At 38.2% G+C, this 11,229-nt stretch overlaps 1 non-coding gene across 1 annotated transcript; it reads right to left on the minus strand.

Moving 5' to 3' along the window:
• Positions 1–6,402: 6,402 nt before the first annotated feature.
• On the minus strand, positions 6,403–6,509 carry LOC145033150 (small nucleolar RNA R71). Its single transcript, XR_013677389.1, has one exon. It is a non-coding gene; the product is annotated as a small nucleolar RNA R71 (small nucleolar RNA).
• Positions 6,510–11,229: the final 4,720 nt, after the last annotated feature.

Consider the following 11,229-nt stretch of genomic DNA (forward strand, 5'->3'; position numbering starts at 1 on the left):
ACCCACTCACTACATGTGAGTTCATACCCCTTAATCAACCTTTTAAATGATTCTAAATGCTTTTATTGGGGGAATACAAGTTGAATATCATAGTTATTATATCAATCACGTGTGATTAATAACTAGCATACAAATGGATTTTCTATACTTTAAACTATTTTACTAAACAAATGACTTCACACTGCTTATCAAACTCTTTTACATGTTAAACTTCTTATCAAAATCACTTTTATGTACCAAACTTCTTCTATTATAGCTTTTAAACTTTTATACTGTTAAAACCATGTCTATTACATATATACTGATATAAGTAAGGATCGAAGGACTTAGGACTGCCAAGTCACTCTATTTCATGTTCCTTGTTTGGTTGTGGACTTACAGTATCCTGTTGTTTGTCCGAGTGTTGTTGGATCCTTAGTTATATATTACGTATATATGTATAGATATAAAGACTTTTATCTCAGTTCAATACATTCAAACACACAAACGACTCTACTAGTAACTATAATAGGTATCGTTAGAGATTACTACTACTAAGTTCAATGAAGCATACAAAGAGTCAGTTCATTCATGAGTCGACACTTACTATTATGAGAAACTATACAACTATACTATGATGAGAAACTATACAACTATACTATCATGAGAAACTATACAACTATACTATGATGAGAAACTATACAATGATACTACTATGAGAAACTATACAACGATACTATGATGAGAAACAATACATTCACTACACAAGTACATACATTACATATACAAGTATACTATAAAATAAATGTGATCCACTGTATCGGAGCATGTCTTCATTTCCCTAGCCCGAGTTGTAACCAGAATCTCCTGGAGTGAGAGCGTGAGTTTGCGTATATATCTATACTCGATTGACTATCCTACACCATGATGCTAGCTACAGTGGGACTTGTAGGTCTACGGGTGCCAAATGTCATTTCTTTCAACGACTTACATTGTTGTGTTCATAGTCTATAGTATGGTACAATTAATCACATAATACCTTAATATAAATCTGTTTAAGGTAGTTAGTACAGTAGTAGTTATAATAATACAACACTACAGTACTACATTAATTTACCCTTTACATTTATGTAGTTCATTATCGTAATCGAATTTGTGGCCATTACATATATATATATATATATATATATATATATATATATATATATATATATATATATATATATATATATATATCTTTGTCAGAAAATCATAACATATTTGTACAAAACTTTTTTATTTAAAAGTTTGCAAGTTTGGAGGTAAAGCTATTTCATGAGTTTAGCATTTTTGTATAACAAGTAACAAAACATATTTAACCATTTTGTATTTTAACACAAGTTCCCTTGTGTTTTACTTGTATTCCCCACTAAAACATTGAAAATTTTGAAAAATATAGGTGTATGATCTCACTTCGGGTATGTTCGTGGCTGGATAACAAGGTGAACACGGTGACCTTCAAGTTTAGAACTCTTGAAGGTAGTCATATCCTAATAGTTTTTAACACATAATAATGTGTGTAAATTATATGAACTAGCATGAAAGTGTTGTATACATATTAGATTTAACATGGAAACTTACAACAAATTCCTAAGAATCAACTTGAATAACTAGTCTCTTGGAAATGTTTAATATATTTCTGGCAAAAACGTATGAAGATTTGAAGATGTATAACTCGTTCTTGAGATAAAAGTGAAGAAGTTTTTGAAGACGTAAATGAGGAATGGGGAGGGTGTTTTTGTCCTACCATATATATGAGGGGGTGAGGGTGGGGTGGGGTGACATGTTGTTTGCATTGGGTTGTGTATTTTATCTTATTGGGAAAAGAATCCACCAATCAAGTGGCATGTACCACCGAAATCACATGTGACTTCATCCTAGCACCATCGAGATCACAAGGTGATTTCGGCCTAGGTGCTAACCAAGATCACTAAGTCCTTTCGGTCTAGGTTCCAACCGAGATCACCAAATGATTTCGATACAGGTGCCAACCGAAATCTTAGTGTTTTGGAGCTTTAATCAGTGAACCTTCGTTGAACCGTTTGATTTTGTTGACTTTTTGACTTTGTTTGACCAAAATTGATGGTTTTCATAGTATCTTGGTCACAAAATCAATGGTGATGTCCTCCCACTTACCCATGGGTACATCAAGGATACTAAACTCCCATACGATTTCCGATGGTGCACTTTAACTCTCTCATAGGTCACACACACAGCCACATACTTAGCAACACTGAGCTTCATCGCCGGCCACTAGTAATAAGGTTTCAGATCCTTATACATTTTAGTGTTACTAGGATGAATTGAGTACATGGTCTTGTGGGATTCTTCCATGATACGTTCTCTCCTTCCATCCAGGCACCCAAATCTTGTTTTAGAATACCTTCAACCCTTTTCCGTTTGTATTGAACTCCAACGTTTTTCCTAAATGCTTTAACTTTTGGTTATCTCCTTCCACAACTTCTTCTTGAGCTTTCTTAATACTCTCTACAATTGCTGAGACAATCTCAATTCTCAACGCCCTTGGCTTCTTCCTTTCCAAGTTTATCTTTCTACTCAAAGCGTCTACTCCAACGTTCACTTTACCAGGGTGGTAAAGTATCTCATAGTCATTGTCCTTGAGTAGTTCTAGCCAGCATCATTGTGTTATATTCAATTCCTTTTGATCAAAGAGATACAAGAGACTCTTATGATCCGTGTAACGATTGTATAATGCCTTAATATCTTTAATGAAAATACTACCATTGTTAACTACAAATCATCAGTGGGGTAGTTCTTCTCATGCTCTTTTAGTTGTCGAGATGCATATGTTGTCACTTTATCTCTCTAGGTTAGAACACAACCTAAACCAACTCTAGATGCATCACCATAAACTGCGAATTCTTCAACTCCATCAGGTAAAAGAAGAATCGGTGCTTCACATAACTTCTTCTTCAATTTTTCGAAAGCTTCTTCATGCTTCTTAGTTCATGTAAACGTAGCTCCTTTATAGGTCAATGTTGTTAGTGGAGCGGCTATCGAAGAAAGGCCTTAGATAAACCTTCTATAATATTCAACTAATCCTAGGAAGCTTCAAATCTTGGTGGGAATTTTTAGTTGTTCCTACCTCATTACAGCTTCGAGCTTCACTGGTTCAACCGTTATTCCTTCTTGGTTAACCACGTGACCCAAGAATTAGACTTTCCGAATCTAGAGGTTACACTTGGAGGACTTGATTTACAACTTCTCCTTCTTCAAAACTTCAAAAACTTTGCATAAGTGTTATCCATGCCCTTACCGTTTCTTCAGATATAAGAGAATGTCATCTATGAACACTATTACAGATTTGTCTAAGACAGGTTTACAGACCTTATTCATCGAATGGATATATGTTGTTGGAGCATTATTTAGTCCAAACGACATAACGAAAAACTCATAGTATCCATATCTCGTTCTGAATGCAGTATTCTCTATATCCTGCTCTCTCACCTTTAGCTAATAGTATCCTGACTTGGGATCCATTTTGAAGAAATAACTCGCACCCTGCACCTGATCCATCTCTGTCGGTGCTAATCGATAAGGTGCTTTCGATATAGGTGCGGAGAAACAATTCTATCCGAACCTCTACTTGTCTATCATGGGCAATCCAGGAATTTTTCGGTAAAGAATTATGGATAGTAATTCTCCTTCTTCGCATCGATTGCGAACGCTAGATATGATGTACATCCTTTGGTCAAACACTTTCTTGATTTCATCCAGGAGATGATTCCAGAATTTACTCTGTGTTTGTCCCCATACACTATAAACTGTTTTCTTGCAGCTGGTTTGATCACTACAATCTTCTTTCTACACTTAACATCGACATCGTTCACACTAAGCCAATCCATTCCTAACACTATGTCAAAGCCTTTTAACTCAATGGGAAACAATTACTCATGGAATATATTCCCGTTCAAGTCAATGACGATGTTCTTAGTATAGTTCCTAACATGTACGAATTTGCCACCAGAAACTTCTAGTAGGAGAGTTGATATGTGCATGCTAGCCCTATATTTAGTATGGATTTATATCATCTATTAGCTAATTAATTGCATATTATGGACAAAAGGTACTTAATTATGTTTGAATTATATTTTCAGTCCAAAAGAAGTGCTCGGAAGCAAAAGGAAGCAGGAGTGGCTTTCGGGATGCTTTGGAATGAACAAAGGAAGAAAAATGCCAAAAACACAAGGGACTCGGAAAGTAGGGACGTCTACTCGACAAGATCCCAAGAAGATTCGCGAAGCAGGAGAGTCTTTGACTTGCCGTACACGGGAATTTAATGAGGGACTCGATGAGTCGGTCTTGGACTCGACGAGTCGAGTCGAATCTATAAAAGAAACCCTCCAGATCGATAGACAAAATTCTTAGAACCCTAGGAAGGGGAGCTGTGATTCAGAGCAAAAAGAGACATCTGGAAGAGTGAAGATTCAATCCAATTCAAGTTTTGAAGGATAACTAAGTCATACTTTGATTTCTCTTAACTAGATCTAGTACTTAAACCATGTTTATGTTATTGAATTTCGTATTTAAGTTTTCTACTGTCTTAATTATGAGCTAAACTTGCTAGCTTCTGTTTGGGTAAGAAAATTTTGAGACTATGGTTTGATTAGTGGTAGGATTAACTTTTAATTGTTGATTTTGTTGAATTAAGCTTGTTAAAGATCCTTATGCATTAACCATAACTATTTTCTACTAATAGGAAGACAATTAGGCTGCATAAACATCTCTTAATTGTTTACCTCATGTGATTTATGTGAACACTTTATTATATGCCTAGGATTAGTGAATATGAAACTACGATTAATTAGAGAATGGGTAAGTTAATGTGTGAGCTTGTTTGGTAAACCAACAACAAGAGGCTAATTGAATTGACCAATTTGATTAACCATTACAAGTCTTATTTAACCCGAATAAATAACTAGAGAATTAATTAATTTAGACAACTGGCCACTGCTTGAATTAGTTTATTTTCTAAGGATTAGAATAGGGAATGTGAATCTAATAACTTTAATCGGTAGCCAATAAAAGTTTAATCCATTGCAGTATTACCATTAAATCAACCATAGGATCAATTGAGTCGAACCTAAACAGAAGTCCCTTTAGATATTGAATTTAGTTGGTATTTGCTTGCTTAGTTATTTAGTTAGTTATTTAGTTTAACTGTTAGTAAATTTCTAGTCTTGTAAAACTAAAGAAACCCCCTCTTTTATTATTTGCTATTTTTTTAAGATAATTTTAGTAATTAGTTTAATTGCCATTCCCTGAGTTCGATACCCTGCTTACTAGATCTATACCACCAGTTGACAGGTCCACTGCCTTTTGTGTGATTAATTTATAATTTAGAAGTATGAATAAAACTAGTTGAGTTCACACATATCAAGTTTTTTGGCGTTGTTGTCGGGAACGGTTCTAAATTTAAATTGATTACTATTGTTATCTATCCTTTGTGTGAGATTTATCTTGCACAAAGTTACAACTTTTACTAGATTTAGGACTAGAATTTAATTTCAGTTTTTAGCTATTAGGAAGTTTGTTTATTTTCTTTTGCTGTTTTTGCATCGAACTCGCCGAGTCCCTATGACCAGACTCGACGAGTCCATCGCTGAACAACTATTTCGTTTTTAGTTTTTTATTTTTATTTCTTTTACGTGTTTTTCTTGTTTTGTTTGCAGGTATTACATGACTAGAGGATCCAACACACCCCTGGTTCCTCTATTTGAAGACCCAGAATCCGCTTTAAGGAAAAACAAAGGCAAGGGGGTTGAAAGTTCTAATACACCGACGAATTCACCCTTCAAGAGCTTGAAAACGGTTTTTGGGAAGAAAAAGAACAAGAAGGCAGGAGTGACCAGCAGTCAAAAGAGCAAGGAAAGAAAGTTAGAAAATATTGAAGATAATCCAAAAGAGGTCGGATTTGAATACGACTCCAAATCTGAAACTGAGGAAGAAAGCGACTTCGAAGGCGAACTAGTTAATCACATGGCTAACATCGATGAAGTTCCCATGGGGGAATGGAAGAAGAGAATAAGTGACGATATCGGATCGGGACTTGTGCAACCCGTAATTCCCGTAACTGCCACCTTTGAGCTTAAAGGTCACATGCTTGCTCAACTAAAGGAGATTCCCTTCTACGGAAAAGATCATGAAGATGCTTATAAACACTTGGATGAGGTCAACGATGTAGCTGATTATTTTAATGTTCCAAATGTGCCTCTCGAGACCCAGCTGCTTCGTATGCTTCCAGTTACATTCAAAGGTGCTGCAAAGGATTGGCTCAAACCATTACCTCCATGATCTATCACTACATAGGCTAAAATGAAGGAAGAGTTCATTGATCAATTCTATCCCCCTTCAAAGATAGCCAAATTAAAGAAAGCCATTGCCAACTTTGAACAACAAGTTGGAGAATCCTTATACGAGGTCTGGGAAAGATACAAGGGCTTACTAAGGAATTGCCCACATCATGATCTTAATAGCCAACAAGAAGTATCTATCTTTTATGATGGGGTAAATGTGACTACAAGGCAGCTTCTTGACTCGCAAGGACCGCTCACAAAGTAGCCACCCCCAGTGATCAAGGAATTAATAGAGGAATTCTCTAAACACTCTAGAGAATATCATAACCCATGAAATGAAGTAAGTTGAGGGGTGGTGAACACTGTTAATGATAGCATGGCGGCAATGATGCCTAAACTAGATAGTTTAGATCGGAGAATGACTAGGATGGATCAAACAATCCATGCTATTTGGGTTGGATGTGAGAATTGTAACGGACCTCATCTCACTAAAGATTGTGATTTGGATGAGAATGGAAACAAGAAAGCACAAGTATTTTATTCAAGTGGTGATAGATTTGATGATAATTGGCGGAAACCGAAGAAGGAATGGCTCCCGTATGACAAGTACAAAAAGGCGAAGGAGGAGAAATACAAGCAAAATGTAGCACCCCAAGTTCAGATGAGCAAAGTTCTGGGTACTTAGTGTAAATATGGAAGACCGACTCGGCGAGTCAATGGGTAGACTCAGCGAGTCGCGTCGCGAATCTGGTCATGTGTTAAGTGACCAACTCGGCAAGTCGGAGGAGTGACTCGGTGAGTTGGTGCTGGGTGGCGAAAAACTCTAATCCGGAGTTTGTGCTTGGTATAAAGGACATAATACCCTTTCTTCAGCCCCTCTACACTCCCTTTGAGTCCTAGAAACCCTAATAGCCATGAGTTAGAGCTTGGAGAGTGTTTGGAGCTTTGAGAAGTCAATTTGGTGGAGGAGACTTGAAGAAACAAGAGGCAACCATCAAGGAATTCATGTGGATCCAAAATCCACTCCAGTTTGGGGCACGTTTGTGAGGTATTAAGCTGTTACCTTGACCCTTTTCTTCTAGAATCATTCATATGTGGAGGCTAGGGTTTTCCTTGGTTAAGGGAATTGTTATAGAAGCTAGATCTGAAGCTGAAACTTCAGATCTGAACCTCTTTTGAGTCCTAAGTTCATAGAGTTTCAGTCCTTGGATGATTGGTGAAGCCCCTTTTGTCTAAAACCCAAGCCCTAGTGTGTTTTGAGTTTATATCTCCTTGATATCACGTAAAGTTTGCAACTTTACCTGAGGAATAGCTTGTGGAAGGGTAGATCTATGGATTGGAGCTCTAGAATCGCTTAAAAATCCACTGCATGGGTTAAGAACTAGAGGTACTCGGCGAGTCACATGGGTGTACTCAGCGAGTTGGATGAAGATAGGCAGGGACTCGACGAGTGGAAAGAACAACTCGGTGAGTCTATTGAAGATTGCCTTGGACTCGGCGAGTCTAGTCGCAAAGTCCTAACCTTTTTGGTTGAGCAGTGAATCAGTGAGTTGAGGGACGACTCGGTGAGTTGAGCAGGAAGTACCTTAGAGTTTGTGGGACTCAGCGAGTCTTGGGGTGACTCGGCGAGTTGGGTCGCGATATGGGAGTTTTTAAAAGCATAGGGACTCGACGAGTCAGCGGGATGACTCGGTGAGTAGAGCCAGTTAGGAAGTTTGACTTCGACTGAGGACTTTGACTTTGACCAAGAGTTGACCAGTTGACTTCTAGTGGTAATTTGGTAATTATTGGTATTTATTGAGTTCAGTCTTTTGGTATTATCAGTGGTGGGCTTCGTGTCGGAGGTTGGAGCAGCGTGATCCTATCTTTACATCCAGCAGTTCCGAGGTGAGTTATCCTCACTATACTAAGGGGTCTAAGGCAACAAGGCCGGCCCATCAGATTTGATATCCTAGTAGTTATTGATATGTTGAGTTGAATTAGTAATGTATGCCTGTTGATATGTTAGTCGGGTAGGTCTGTAGGACTGCCTGTGATACTGGTTGATTACCTGTATGTGCATTTATCTGTTACATGTCGACATGTTATGTGGGATAGGTTGAGGTTGTACTGCTCCGTGCGGTAGCCAACAAACCCTAGAGTCTTCCAGAGATGAGCTGAGGGCCCGGAAGGCATTCCAAACTCATACTGAGGACTCAGGAGTATTCCAGATATGAGCTGAGCGATACGCATTCCAGACTCATACTGAGGACTCAGGAGCATTCTAGATACGAGCTGAGGGCCCGGTAGGCATTCCAGACTCCTACTAAGGGCTCGATGGCATTCCAGATACGAGCTGAGGGCCCGGTAGGCATTCCAGACTCGTACTAAGGGCCCATGGTGTAGTTCAGCTTGTAAAGTTGTGGACCCAATGCATGTTGTTCTGTTTCTGTTCTGTATGATGTGTTACGTGTATGGTATATGTGGTTGGTATTTTGGGGGTATCTCACTAAGCTTTCAGGCTTAAAGTTCTGGTTTAATGTTTTTAGGTACTTCAGGAGACTGTGGCAAGGCGAAGGCGTGATCGTACCGCTCCTCATGTTCATGTTTTATGATATGGTTCTGTGAAGACTGTGAAGACTCCATCGTCTAATTTTGACCTTATTTAGTTTACACGGGCTTAGACTATTAAAGCACGTATAAAACACATAACTCTCTCACCCGACATTTGTTTTCGATTGTCTTTATAAAAAAAAAGGATCTATGTAAATATAGCAAAAATAATAAATCACAATTCATATTTTTATATTTTGTGAAATGACAAAATATGTATTCTTATTGGTCTAAAAGACGAATAGGATTTCAGTAATTAGATAGCATAACACAATGTTTTGGTTGGTGAGAAATAACCCATTAGTCTAACCAAGCTTTTCCTTGCCTTAATTACCAAAGAAAAAAAAACAGACATGAGCAAGGAGGAAGTTACCCTCAACAAGCTTCAAGGACTCCTTAAGACCGCTGAAACAAGTCTTAAAGGAAAGTTGGTTGTTACCACTCCTACTCCTACTCAAAACCCTACCCCTATCCTGGAAAGCAGGAAAGGTATAGGGAAAAAGAGAAAGAACCCTTCGAAGGGTACCAAGGGTAAGACTCTCAAAGGCTCCTTTTCAAGTGGAACCAAGAAAGGTTTCGTCACTCCTTCTTCTGACCCAAAAGAAACTAAATGCTTCTATCACCATGAAAAGTCACATTTGAAGCGGAACTGCCAATGTACAAGCAATATATTAAGGATGGGAAAGTGAAACCCACCCATGCAGGTATTTACACAATATTGTCTAATAAGTCACCCTATTCTAACTCTTGGGTCCTTGATACAGGTTGTGGAATTCACATATGTTCTTAATTGTAGGGACTAAGAAGAAGTGAGAATGTGGAGCATTAAAAGATAAACTTGATCATGGGAAATTGGAAAGCTTCACCTGTCACCGAGATTGGAGTTTATTCCTTAATGCTAAGTAGTGGGCTTACATTAGATTTGAATAAATGTTGTTACTCTCCTAAAATGGCATGAAATATCTTAGTACAAAGTTTCTCTACTATCTTAAGGAATGTGGGATTGTCTCACAATTGACACCTCCCAGGACACCACAATTGGATGGTGTGACTAAGAGGCATAATCGAACCTTGTTGGACATGGTTGGTCAATGATGAGTAGAGCTTCTCTACCAATCTCATTCTGCAAGTATTCCTTAGAGACTGCCTCCCATATCCTTAATCTAGTCCCAACAAAGAAGGTTGCCAAAACAACTCACGATATGTGGACTGGAAAAGTTCTTAGTTTAGCCTACATCAAGATTTGGGGTTGTGAGGCGTTCGTAAGACGCGAGACTCACAATAAACTCAAACCTCGAATTAAGAGGTGTATTTCCATAGGCTACCCACATAAATCCTTTGGTTACCTCTTCTATAGAACCGGTGAGAATGTGGTCTATGTAGCAAGAAGGGGTGTCTTTCGAGAAAGAGAGTTCATAAGCCAAGGAAACAGTGGGAGGAAAATTGACCTTGAAGAAATTCAAGAGTTAAGTGGTGAAGGAACCTTAAACCCTAGCAGTCAACCTAAGGAGGAAACTCCTGTTGATCCAATTGACGAGTCTGTACCTCTGAGGCATTTCACAAGGGTTACGAATCCACCTGAGCACTACTATGGTTTCAATATTACTACGAAGGGTGAGACACTTATCAATGATGAGACACTAGTAAGTTTGGATGAACCTAATAACGACGAGGAAGCCATGTAAGGCCTCGAGTCTGCTAAATGGAAAGAGGCAATAGACAGCGAGATACAATCCATGTATGACAATCAAGTTTGGAACTTGGTTGACAATGTACCAGGTCGTAAGACAGTTGGGTGCAAATGGATATTCAAGAAGAAGAACGACATTGATGGTAATGTACACATGTATAAGGCGCGACTAGTTGCAAAGGGCTTTTCTCAAACTCCGGGAGTTGATTATGATGAGACCTTTTCACCAGTAGCAAAGATTAAGTCTATTAGGGTCTTGTTAGCCAATGCTGCATTTCATGATTATGAAATATGGCAAATGGATGTCAAAACCGCCTTCCTTAATGGATTTTTGGCTGAAGATGTTTACATGTGTCAGCTAAAGGGTTTTTTCAGTACAGAATACCCTAATAGAGTGTGTAAGCTTGAGAAATCCATCTATGGATTGAAACAAGCACCTCGCAGATGAAATCTTTGTTTCAATGAGAAAGTCAGAGTTTGGCTTTTCGAGGAGTGAAGATGAATCTTGTGTATATGTCAAGGCTAGTGGGAGTATAGTTATCTTTTTGGTACTGTATGTGGATAACATACTAGTCATAGGAAATGATATCCCAACCTTGCAGGAAGTGAAGT

Source organism: Lactuca saligna, chromosome 2 (assembly GCF_052625555.1).
Source record: "Lactuca saligna cultivar CGN05327 chromosome 2, ASM5262555v1, whole genome shotgun sequence".
In the NCBI taxonomy this organism is placed as follows: domain Eukaryota; kingdom Viridiplantae; phylum Streptophyta; class Magnoliopsida; order Asterales; family Asteraceae; genus Lactuca; species Lactuca saligna.